This window comes from Pinus tabuliformis, chromosome 5_2 (assembly GCF_031772625.1).
Source record: "Pinus tabuliformis cultivar Carrire ecotype Pingquan chromosome 5_2, CPIR1, whole genome shotgun sequence".
Taxonomy (NCBI): Eukaryota; Viridiplantae; Streptophyta; class Pinopsida; order Pinales; family Pinaceae; genus Pinus; species Pinus tabuliformis.
In genome coordinates, this window is record NC_142306.1 from 362,884,093 (window position 1) to 362,895,420 (window position 11,328).

Genomic DNA, 11,328 nt, shown 5'->3' on the forward strand with positions numbered 1-11,328 from the left:
AAAGTATAGTCTGGTCTGGGGACATCACTACTCTTTGACTGGGAATGTAGTTTGCATGGCAATAATGGAAAATCTCTGGAAATATGTGCACCACAGGGAATTGGTACATGGGAAATTAGACTCCCAAAGACCTATTTTGTTAGCATGGTTTAGGTATTGGTCTCTGTATCGATAGTATAATTTGAGAAGGGATTCATGGATAGAGGTGTCCTTGGTTTGGAAATCTTTATCACCAAGGGGAAGGTAGTCTAGGTCGAGGTGAGGAGTGGTAATTGGTCTGACATCAATGGAAATTGGGGCAACCATTCTTAGTTCTTGCAGATTTAAGAATGGGGAAAGGCAAATTTCTAGCCCTTAAGGTAATGATGGTTCAATTCCAGGTGGGTTTTATGTTACTAAAGTTCCCCTTTAATTTCAATTAAGAAAACTTAGTGATTGGTTCGGAAATTAAGAGAGCTTTCAGTGGATTCTGGCTTAAATACTTGGGATTGAAGAAAAATGGGTCTAAACCAGGTAAATGGAGATTCTGAATGGTTGAAAAGGCTTCAATCAGGCTGGAAGGCAATCTGGGAGCTTTTGGTGTCTTCAGAGTGCAAGTGTACGTGGGTTGACAACTTTCAATGTTCACAGGAGCGTGCATGGACAATTACAATTAAAAACGATAAAAACAATGATTTGGGGCTTTTTTGGATTTATGCACGAAAATTCAATTTGGTGGGTATGGGTGAACAATATTAGTTTGTCACGTAGTGGGGTGAATAGTGACTATTTTGGCGGGTAGCAGGCTGGCAGTAAGTGGTTTACTTTGCACAGCCTTTGGGCATTTGGCAGTATTGGGGGGAGGCCACCCAATTCCATTCATTGAGCGCCACGTCGCCTCGCGGGCCCAACAGAAAACAACCTGTTTCGGGCAAGTATCGTTCAGATTTCGGGCCCTTCTGAAATCAACATGGGCCGTCGGATGGGGAGGGGGGAGATCATGTGGTGGTCGAGCACAGGAGTTGCACGGAAGGTAATGGGGGGGGCAGCAAACAATTAAGCATGGTGGTTTTAGCTTAATGAGGGGTTAAGGCGGGGATTAAGGTATCGGGTGGGATATGATTGGTGGATGGTTTGACTTTAATTAATCGCAGATCGATTAATTATGTCAATTAGTCGGGGTTGGATTAAGTAAAGTTTATATTTCAAACTTTGGGGTAGGGATATTAATATTAAAGGGGTTTAATAAATATATATGGGAAACGGTTTATTTTTTGTGAATTAACATATAAATAATACTAAAAGCTAATATGAAAATTGCGGAAGGTAAATGAGAATAAATTTGCACTAAGTATAATGTATTTAATTGTAATTGATTTGATTTTCATATACATACATTATAACTTGGGCTTAAAGTATTTGTGAGGGTTTTTTGGAGAAAAGGGATTTACATGGAGGGTATTTACTTTTCCTTAGGAAAATGGTGTTTTAACCTTAGGAAAAGGGAAATTTTTAGGAAAAATATATGAACTGAGGGGGGGTAATGAATGCTTATGTGGGATTTAGTACTTATTGCCTATAATTCATTAATTCAAGGGTCCAGTCCCTCCAAAAGTTAGAGAAATGCTCTGAGCCTCTTTGACCTAGGGTTTTTAAGCAATTTGATCTTTATTTTTGGAAATTAGTTAAGTAAAAGGTGAAAATGAATGAAGGGAGTTAATTAATTGACTTTGATATTCATCTGCATGCTTGAGTGCCCACTCACATTTGGAACTTTTATGCTGAAAAGGATGATGCACATGCTTTTGTCTAATCAATCATAAAAATTATGCAACCGTTCTTCTACTTACCCATCTACTCATCTTACCATTTTTACTTCTCTTTATTAGGGTGCATTTGAGCTAGCAAACCCTTGTCAAACATTTTTATTTTCCTTTACAATAGTAAACTAACTAAATCTAACCTTATTACATCCAAGGTCTCACATTAAACAATTGAGCTCCATTTGTTTACTCTACCTAATTTACTTATCTACCAAGATTAAATAGTTTGGTCATATTTTATCCTCTAACTATAGACATGAAATTGAAACATGAAATAGCCAAGTTTAAACATTTTGACCATCATGGATTGTGGCAAAGATTACAAGCTGCACACAATCATTTATTTTGCACAAAAAGTAAATAGTAGTGGCATTTTGACTTGCACACTTTCATGGTCTTTTTATTTCTTGGGGTTCATATTTTTCATCTTTTTTGACCTTTTTATTCTTTTTGTCCTTTGATTTTTCTTTTAGGACATACCCTCTTTACATTTTTTTAATTTTTTTGAATATGGAAAACATTTGCAAAAAAGCAAAGGTATGTACATATTACAAGTTTAATCTCAGCCATTCAAAAATTATGACTCCTATTGGTATAGGAACCTAACAGTGTGTAAGTACTATGAGATGTGTATGATCATTACAATGATGGGTGCACCTATGGGGTTAGTAGTTATACTGAATGCAATAATGTAATAATTATAGCCTATTTAAAGGGGGAAATTGATGAGAAAATTTGAGGTGATGAGTAGAAAATTACATATATCCACATTTAAGGATTGTTTATTATAAACCTGGAAGGCATTGCACACTTAGCTTATCAAAACAAGACATAGAATAGTCATTGACCAAACCAATAAGTACCCAATGTAGAAGGCAACCAAATCGAAACCAAGTACAAGGGATGATACTTCCCAAGGATCAAATGTGCAATTCTTCTTCTCCAACAAGTCCTTATTAAGTACCTTTTGAATCTGAAATCCATTGGAGGCAGGTGTCAAATTTATTAGCTAGTAATTGAGGAGAACGTTAAAAGTATCTAGCCTATCCATTGGTTCTCGTAGTTTATTCTTTACCTCTTTAAACGTGAAAATTTCCTACTAAAGTATAAAGGATATCTCATATGTATTTTGTTTCTTATTTTTCTATTATGGCTGCTCTACCTATTCTCTCATTTGGACATTTTCAGTAATAAGTTGATGAACTAGTTGTTGCATTGAGTCTAATAAGTCCTCACTTTTTCTTAGGAAAAATGGTTGTAGTTTATCCATAACTAAACTTATGAAATTAGTCTAGACAACTTCCTTTTCTTTCTTTTTTCATAGCATGGTAATCTCCTTCCTCATTCTCTTCCACCTCATAGAAGTTTCTCTAGAGACAACATGAAATAGTTGAAATACATAAATATCCAGTACATCTTTTGGATCATATGCTAGTTGAGTCGGTTTAAGTTATTGTGTTAAGGTAAAATTCCCCTTCATTTTCATTGATTTATAATCATGTATTTTCTTATGTGTTCTTATGTTATCTTTTTAAAATATACATATTTCAATTTTTTTTTAGTTTATAAGCTTAAAAACATAACAAATACATATCATCATACAATAAAAAAATATGGGAAGTATAATTTTTACTCATTTTGCATAAGATACAATGTATTTCCTTTGGGTAGGAAATATCATATTGGGAAAAATATCCTTTGGATGTAGAACTTTATACAGGGAAGAAACACTCTCCTTTGAAGGGTATTGGTCGTTGCATTAATTCAAATACATAATTTTTCAATATACTTAAAACAAAATATGATCTCTCAAAAATGTTTCTTATACCCATAAGACATAGATTAAGTTCAAATATCAAATGAAGTCATAAATGAAGGAAAATGGATAGTAATTAGAAATGGAAAGCTATTACTAGGGATAGAGACCATAATGATAATAATGATTTGGAATTTAGGACATTATCAACCCATTTTAAGAACTAGCAAAGATTTATGTGGCATAAAAGTTGATTGCTAAGTTTTCTCTTTATGGAGCAAACATTTTATGTTTCGTGAAAACATGAAGTACATATTATGACCTATTGATATAGGCTTATATGTCGTTGGGGAAGGTAGATCTAACCTATAATGTCAACCTTTTTAAAATATAAGAGGACATGATTCCTCTTGTTGATATAAAAACCAAAACCTAAAAATTGCGCTACGTAGGCCAATGACAGGCTAAGAATTACAAACAAATATTATGAAAGAATAAGATAAAAAGAGATTGGTAAGGGAAATTTTTATTTTTTAGATATAGTTCAATATTATTATTTGAGGGAACAGTCTTCAAAGGGTTTCCATGAGGATAATATTTGCAAATATGATGATAAACTTACATGATTATATAATTTATTTGTAATATTATTTCCAGTTCTTCTGATGTGGGTTGGGATGATCATCAAAATGGAAGGAAGGAGAAATGATACTCATATGAGTAGGATTTCATGTATCAAAATACAAGACATTCTTCTAGTTTAGGTGCATTCTAGGATTCATTTGATTATGTTTATAACAAGTTGAGAATCTCCCATCCCATAAGTTTGGTCTGGCCTTGAGTCTAGGAAATCAATAGTACATCTTGTAAGGCTTTCAATTTTACTATGTTATTAATATTATATCTCACAAAACATATATAAATGTAGATATGGGATCCCAAATTATCCATGAAGATACACCCATATCCCACCTTGCTTGGGTTACCTTTTCAAGCGCCGTAAAAAAATAAGCTTTCGAAAATTAAGGGGAGGAGGGATCTAAGAGGAGGGAATGGAAATTGTAGCAGAGAAGAGAAGGGGGAAATAATAATTCCTAGAATAGATAACTAACTATGAAGTAACAAGACCTCCTCACATAAGGCGTGCTAGTCTTTGTGTATTGAGTTATGCATGACAATTGATTCCTTTACATTGTTTTGAACTATGATCCAATGAAAGTTGTGGAGGGAGAGATTCTTGAATATGCGATAATTCCTCTCTTTCCAAATATCTGCAAGAGGACACTTAGAAAGGTATTCCAAATGAGGATCAAGTTAGGATTGTTAAAAGGACGAGCCCTCCAATTGTTAACAATGCAAGGGAGACTAGATACATCACAATTTTATCTCTTCATGCTAGCTTGTAGATTTCTCAATAGATGATTGGAATAGGGAGAAATCTTGCAGAAGTGCTCCACATTTCAGCTTCATGAAGGCACAAAGAATAGCAAGAGATGACCCTATAATCTCATTTCTGAATGTTAGTTCAAGTTAAGGTTTTCCATTTAACTAGGGGCCATAGGAAGATGGAAATTTTTAGTGATGGATTTATTTGATAGATGCTACTCAAAATGGAATATTTTAGAAATTCTCTGAATCACAATTCCAAGATATAGGCCTCACGGATGGAAGGGAATCCACCTCGTTGGTAACCCCATTCTAGTTATCAACTAAGACGGATATCGGGATGATTCTTTATTATATCTTCCAACAAAAGTTTGACCAAGCCTCTTGAACCATGACTTTATTCCATCCTTCACAACCATGCATGAAAATGAAACAACTACAGCTCGAACTTCTGTCATTGGATGTTAAAGAAAATGTTTTCATTGAATTGTTCCAACAGTTCTAAGATCAATGTTTAGAAAATTTATAATTGTAAACACAATTACACCTCTGCCATCTTTACTTCGTGTAATAAAAAAATATCTCCCTTCTTGGTCTTCAAATGGAGCGCAATAGTAACTGGAAACTAAAATACCAACTAGTAACCATAAGGGAATTAATAATATTTTATATCAAGATTGTTTAGTCAATTTAGTGTCCTAAACTACTTGCATAAATTATCAACCAAGGTTTGTAAGCTAATGAAGTGTAGTGCACTATATTTTCTTAGTTAACCCTTCTTACTTCATTGTTTTGTATTTTTATATTGTTTTGGGGTTTCTGTTCTTTGATTCCTAGTGATGTACAATCTGAACTATGAAAAACTCAAGTGAATCTAAACTTCCTAAAGGTGAACCAAGAGCTGAAGCTAGTCAAAATCTAATTTAAAGAAAGGAAAAACAGAGCATCTATTCTATTTCATCATTAATTCTAAGTCATGAATCTATTTCTTAAAATTAAGGATGAAGTTGTAATGCATGTTGAAATAAATACAGAGAATGAAATCAACTGAAGTACTTCTAGTTACTTTAACCTTCAATTTTGAAAGATAACCTTCTTGAGATGGAATACAAGCAACTTTCTGTACTTTATGATCTAGAGAACTAAATAAAACATGCAGAAGGTAATTGATTGATTTCAACCATTGTGTGAAGTGAATGTTTAACCATTCAGTTTAGGATGAGTATCAACTTGAAATGGTGTTCAAAAACATTCATTAACGCAGTGTATTGACAATCTGAACTAGAAAATAAATAACAAAACAATGAGTAAGCTAGTCAACAATACATTCCCATTACTTCAACCTTACTCTGTTTAGAAACAAAATTGTTTCCTTTCATGAAATGTGTTGGAGGAACAAGATTTCACAATTGAGTTTGTTAGAAAAACTACTAAAAACAAGTAATGAAATTAAAACTAAATAGAAAACAAATGGAAAGAAAACCTCCTTCACTATAGGGGCCCTCTGCAACTGACTAGGTTGAGCTACTAACTAATTGAAAATGCTCTCTTAAACGATCATTGGTCAACAAACGATTTATATTATAGAAAAGAATGAAGTCCCAAAATACAGAGCTGAAAGTATGAACTTTAATACATAAAATTCTTTGAACCCCCCTTGGTTCTGTACAACCAGTATTTAAAAGGAAATAATCATAACTATCTTTGAGGAAAACTAGCTACAGGTGGCCTATATGTATTATAACAAGATTGTGTAAACGTCTGATCAACTACATGTGACTTAAATTCGAGCGAGATGTTTACAATAGAACCATTAACACAGGTGGCTGATCCGTGTTAATATTATAACAAAACTGTTAAATTTATTGATTAACCATGAAAGAGTAGATGAAGAGTCCTATTGCTTCCAGGTATCATATGTTTGACTCCACCTTTGACTATGATCTTGAGCTTGATTTCTTATCAATCTGGGCTGAGTGACTAGGATGGAATCCATGTGGAGATGATTCTAGAGATGCCCATGTGGCCGGATTCTTCATTTGACACCTGTAACCTGCCAAATCATGGAAGTAGCTACAAAATACACAGTTAGCTGTAGAATAGGTTGCATTCTATAGCTAATTTGCAAAAAATTATTCAAATTGAAAAAAAATAAAAATATAACATGTCAATCATTTAATGCCTTCCTTGAGACAGAACCTATCATTTATCATTGATGGGGATCTGTAATCCTATGGAAAAGAAAGGGAAAGAAATGAGAAAAGCTGTCAAGGAGAGGGTAATTCTGAGGTTCAACAGAGAGCGCTATGAACTCTTTTGCAAGAGCATTTACCATTTGAACTAATCCTTACTGCTACTATCTCTTAAATAAACCTTTGACACTTTATTATTAAAAACAATGAAATAAAAAACATGTATAATTATTTGTTGATATAGTCCAATTTGTCAAATAACTTAACAATCACAATATCAATTAGTTAACAAGGGAAAATTTTATCAATGGCATGAGGAAAAATATTATTGAAGTGGCTTATTTATGTGGTGTGCATATGAATTGTTTTATACCTCAATGAATTCTGTTTTTCCACTTAGTCCAATAGGCTCTTTTCTTAGAGAAACATATCGAGCACTAACATTTATTATGACTTCTAAATATAAAAATCTCCAAAGTGGAATGGTATTTGTTTATATTGGAATTTTAGTCCACTAATTTTACCTATTAGGATTAGTAAAGGCACTTCAATAAATTTAATATATCAATTCAAATTACACAAGTGACACCATATAAAGAGAAAAAAATTAAATTCAGGTTGGTTATTATCATATTTGGTTTGAAATTATACATTTGTCTTTTGGTTAAATTGGGAGAAAGAAATCTACTTTCACTACAGAAAAGGGGCAAACAAGAAGTTTTTTTTTTTGCAAATAAATTCCAAATACATTATCACATTAGTTCAGTGGCTATCATTTATTAATATAAGTATGCAATTGAGGAATGGAAATGGCATCCAAATGAGAAGCCATGAAATTAACAAACCTTGGACTTTGTGTGATATGTCTACCTTATAGCCTAATTTTATTAGGAGTTTCTCCTATGATATGGTGAAGCATGTATCCCAACATAGACTAAATTAAATTAACAACCAATTTTGCACTAGTGTAGATATTATATCTTGTACCAAATGGAAGTAGTCCATAGTCATGGCCCTCCATATCAACATTTTCTCCAATAAATATCTTAGGCCTGAAGGTAAATGGACTCTTCCATATAGTTAGGTATTTAAAAATGGCTTGCATATTTACATGTATATTAGATCTTTTAGATATATTATTACAACCAATCATCAATATTTTATGCTTTTCTATGCAATATCATTAGAGAAGTGGGTGGACATGCAAAGAGCCTTTTTTGTGATATATTAATGAACTTTAGATGATGAAAATCAATGTCACTCATCACTTTATCTAATTTGTCATGTGCTAAAAATATAAACATACCATTCCTTAAGTGAATATATTAATAAGATCCCCTAAAAAAACTATTAGTGAAAATGATCCCAAATAATAAGCACAACACCCTTTAAATCATACATTTATTAAATAAATAATATAATTTTTTATAATTTTAAATGTGTCATTATTAGTTATATTTTAGGATTTTATTTTTTAAATTGCAATTTATTAATAAAAACAAAAATACAAATGGAATTAATCTATTTATCATTTTTTACTTTGTAGTAATTTTTAAACTCATATATATCATTTTTTACTTTGTAGTAATTTTTAATTGAGTTTATGTTATGTTTATGTAACATACCCTTAAGATTTTTTTTTGTTCCAATTATGTTATTACCGTAGTAAGCACCCTTTGTCATACCTTACCTTTAAGAAATTACGTATATTTGTGATCTCAACTAATCGTTTAAGTTTCTCCTTTTGTAAGGTTTATAGCACCTCCTTTACTCATATATTCATCTCTCGTAAAATGCCTAGTTCACATTTATTTTGGGTGTAAGTTCTATGATTATAGTCAGATTAATAGCGAGCGAGTGAGATATTGTCAGGGTTTTAGAGGCGAGGGGGAGGTGGAGCGAAGAGGACAAGAGGTGATGAGTTCGAATCTCAGAATTCCATTTGAGAACAACAGGGCAATGGAGGCACTGGAGCAGCAACATCCCTATCCCAATCTGCAGAAACATGAGGAGCATGCCGGCCAAAACAAATAGAAGTCCACAAAATCTACTGGTGTGAAATGGATCAAAGAATTGGTGACTCAATAGACTCTTCTCAATAATGGGAAGCGTTATTTTCTGAAACAGGTAACAGAGGAAACCTCGAAAACCCTAAAAGAGAAACAACAAGAGAAGGAACCGGAGCCCAAAACACTTCCTCCAAGGGTTTTTCTTTGCAGCTATGAAGGTTGTGGGAAGACTTTTATAGATGCTGGAGCTCTAAGGAAGCATTCACATGTGCACAGGGAGAAGCAACATGTTTTTCATTATGAAGGATGTGGCAGAAAATTTTTAGATGGCTCCAAGCTGAAGAAGCATTTTCTCATCCATACGCGAGAAAAGCATTTTACATGTCCACATGACTGTCTTGGTAAGGCATTTTATTTGGATTTGAACTTGCGTGCACATATGCAAACACATTCAAAGGAGAAATATCATATTTATCCACTCGAAGAATGTGGAAAAAGATATGCACATGAATACAAGTTAAAATCTCACATAAAGTATACACATGAGAAGAATTTAGCAAATGCGATGAAGCTGCCCCCTTAGTCTGAAAGGGATTTTCCTCACCCAAAGGCTCCAGCTTCACTATATGGCTCTGTCCCTTCGGGTCATCCATTTTCCTATCCTTACGAGGCTTGTTACAAGTGCTACATACACGAGTATAAGTTGAATCTTCATCTCAGAAGAGAACATGCAAGTTATGCTATTGAAGAAAATGGAAGACATGGAAGTGAAAGCGAAGATGAAATGGGTCAGGGAAGTGACCAAGATGGAAATGGTAGGAATATCGGCATCATGACAGATTCTGGGGGAGGGAGACTTTGGGTTAATTCAAAGACATCTTCTACAACAAATATTCATAGAAAGTTTTTGAATGCAACAACTGTTGATTTAAATATGAAAACCAATTCTAGAGCAATTGTGGAATCAAAAGAGCTTGGGAAGGGACATCCTCGAGAAGATAGTGAAGAGACAGAAGAAGAAGACTAGGAAGATACAGATGATGAAGGTTGGGGCCATGGAACAGAAACAGATGATGATGATGATGACAATGACGATGATAACAATGAAGAAGAAACAGAGGATGACATGGACTAGGTAATTAATGTAGGCGTAGATAATTGTTACAAGCAAGAATCTAGTCGTGTAAAACAAATTTTCTTTTGCAAGTGAATACACATTTTGAAATGTCATACAACAAAGATGTGAGAAATAATTATCCCAGAGGAGTAGGTCATAACTAATGTGTCAAATTTTGTTGATGAGGGGGATCATCAAATAGGAAAGCTATGAAGAGAAGATCATTTATGCATTTTATTAGGTGTGCATGGATTTGACTATTAAAAGTCGATCGGATTTTCTTATCTGGCATATTTAATAACATTAAATCTTGTACACAAGTTTCTCTCCACATAAAAAATACTCTTGAATCCCTTGTGTATACAGCTGTCAGGGTTCCTCGAGACCAGTGTGATGCTCAATCAAGGGCTTCCATGAATTTCTCTGGAATCAATGGCTCACAAAAGACGTAATAGTTAGTGGAACTACCCTCCTCCTCTACCGACACAACTCCCGAGCCAGTGTGCATTTTCAAATATGGAGGTTTAGCTCTGCAAATTAAGTTAGGGTTTAGTTGTTCTAGGGCTTTCCCCACTGTGTAGATAACCATGTAGGCTGTAATTTCACCAACATAATCCACTATAAGTTTCCCTATTCTCAGATATTGTTCAACCCTCCAAATTTTCCTTTTACGCTATTGTTCATTGTTAATTTATTTAAAAGCAACTTGTAGATTCTTCTAATTTTCTTGCTAAAACCCCAGGTGATTTCCTTCCACTCAGGACAAACATTTCTACATTTTCTTTTGTTAAAGTCTGTGGTCGGGTTGAGGGTGCTCGCTCCTTGCCCATGCTAGAGATGTTGATGCAATCTCCACACAGGTAACCCTGCAACCTTACTCAGGTTTGACAGTATATTTGTTTTTCTCATTTCCTATATATTTTTTGGGGAATTTTCATTTGAGATTCTTCTAATTTTCTTTTTAAAACCCCAGGTGATTTCCTTCCACTTTGGACAAACATTTCTACATTTTCTTTTGTTAAAGTATGTGGTTAGGTTGAGGGTGCTCACTCCTTGTCCATGCTAG

General features: G+C 33.8%; 1 pseudogene; it reads left to right on the forward strand.

Moving 5' to 3' along the window:
• The first annotated feature begins 530 nt into the window (after window positions 1–530).
• LOC149158974 (zinc finger transcription factor YY1-like) lies at window positions 531–10,280 on the forward strand (annotated as a pseudogene).
• Window positions 10,281–11,328: the final 1,048 nt, after the last annotated feature.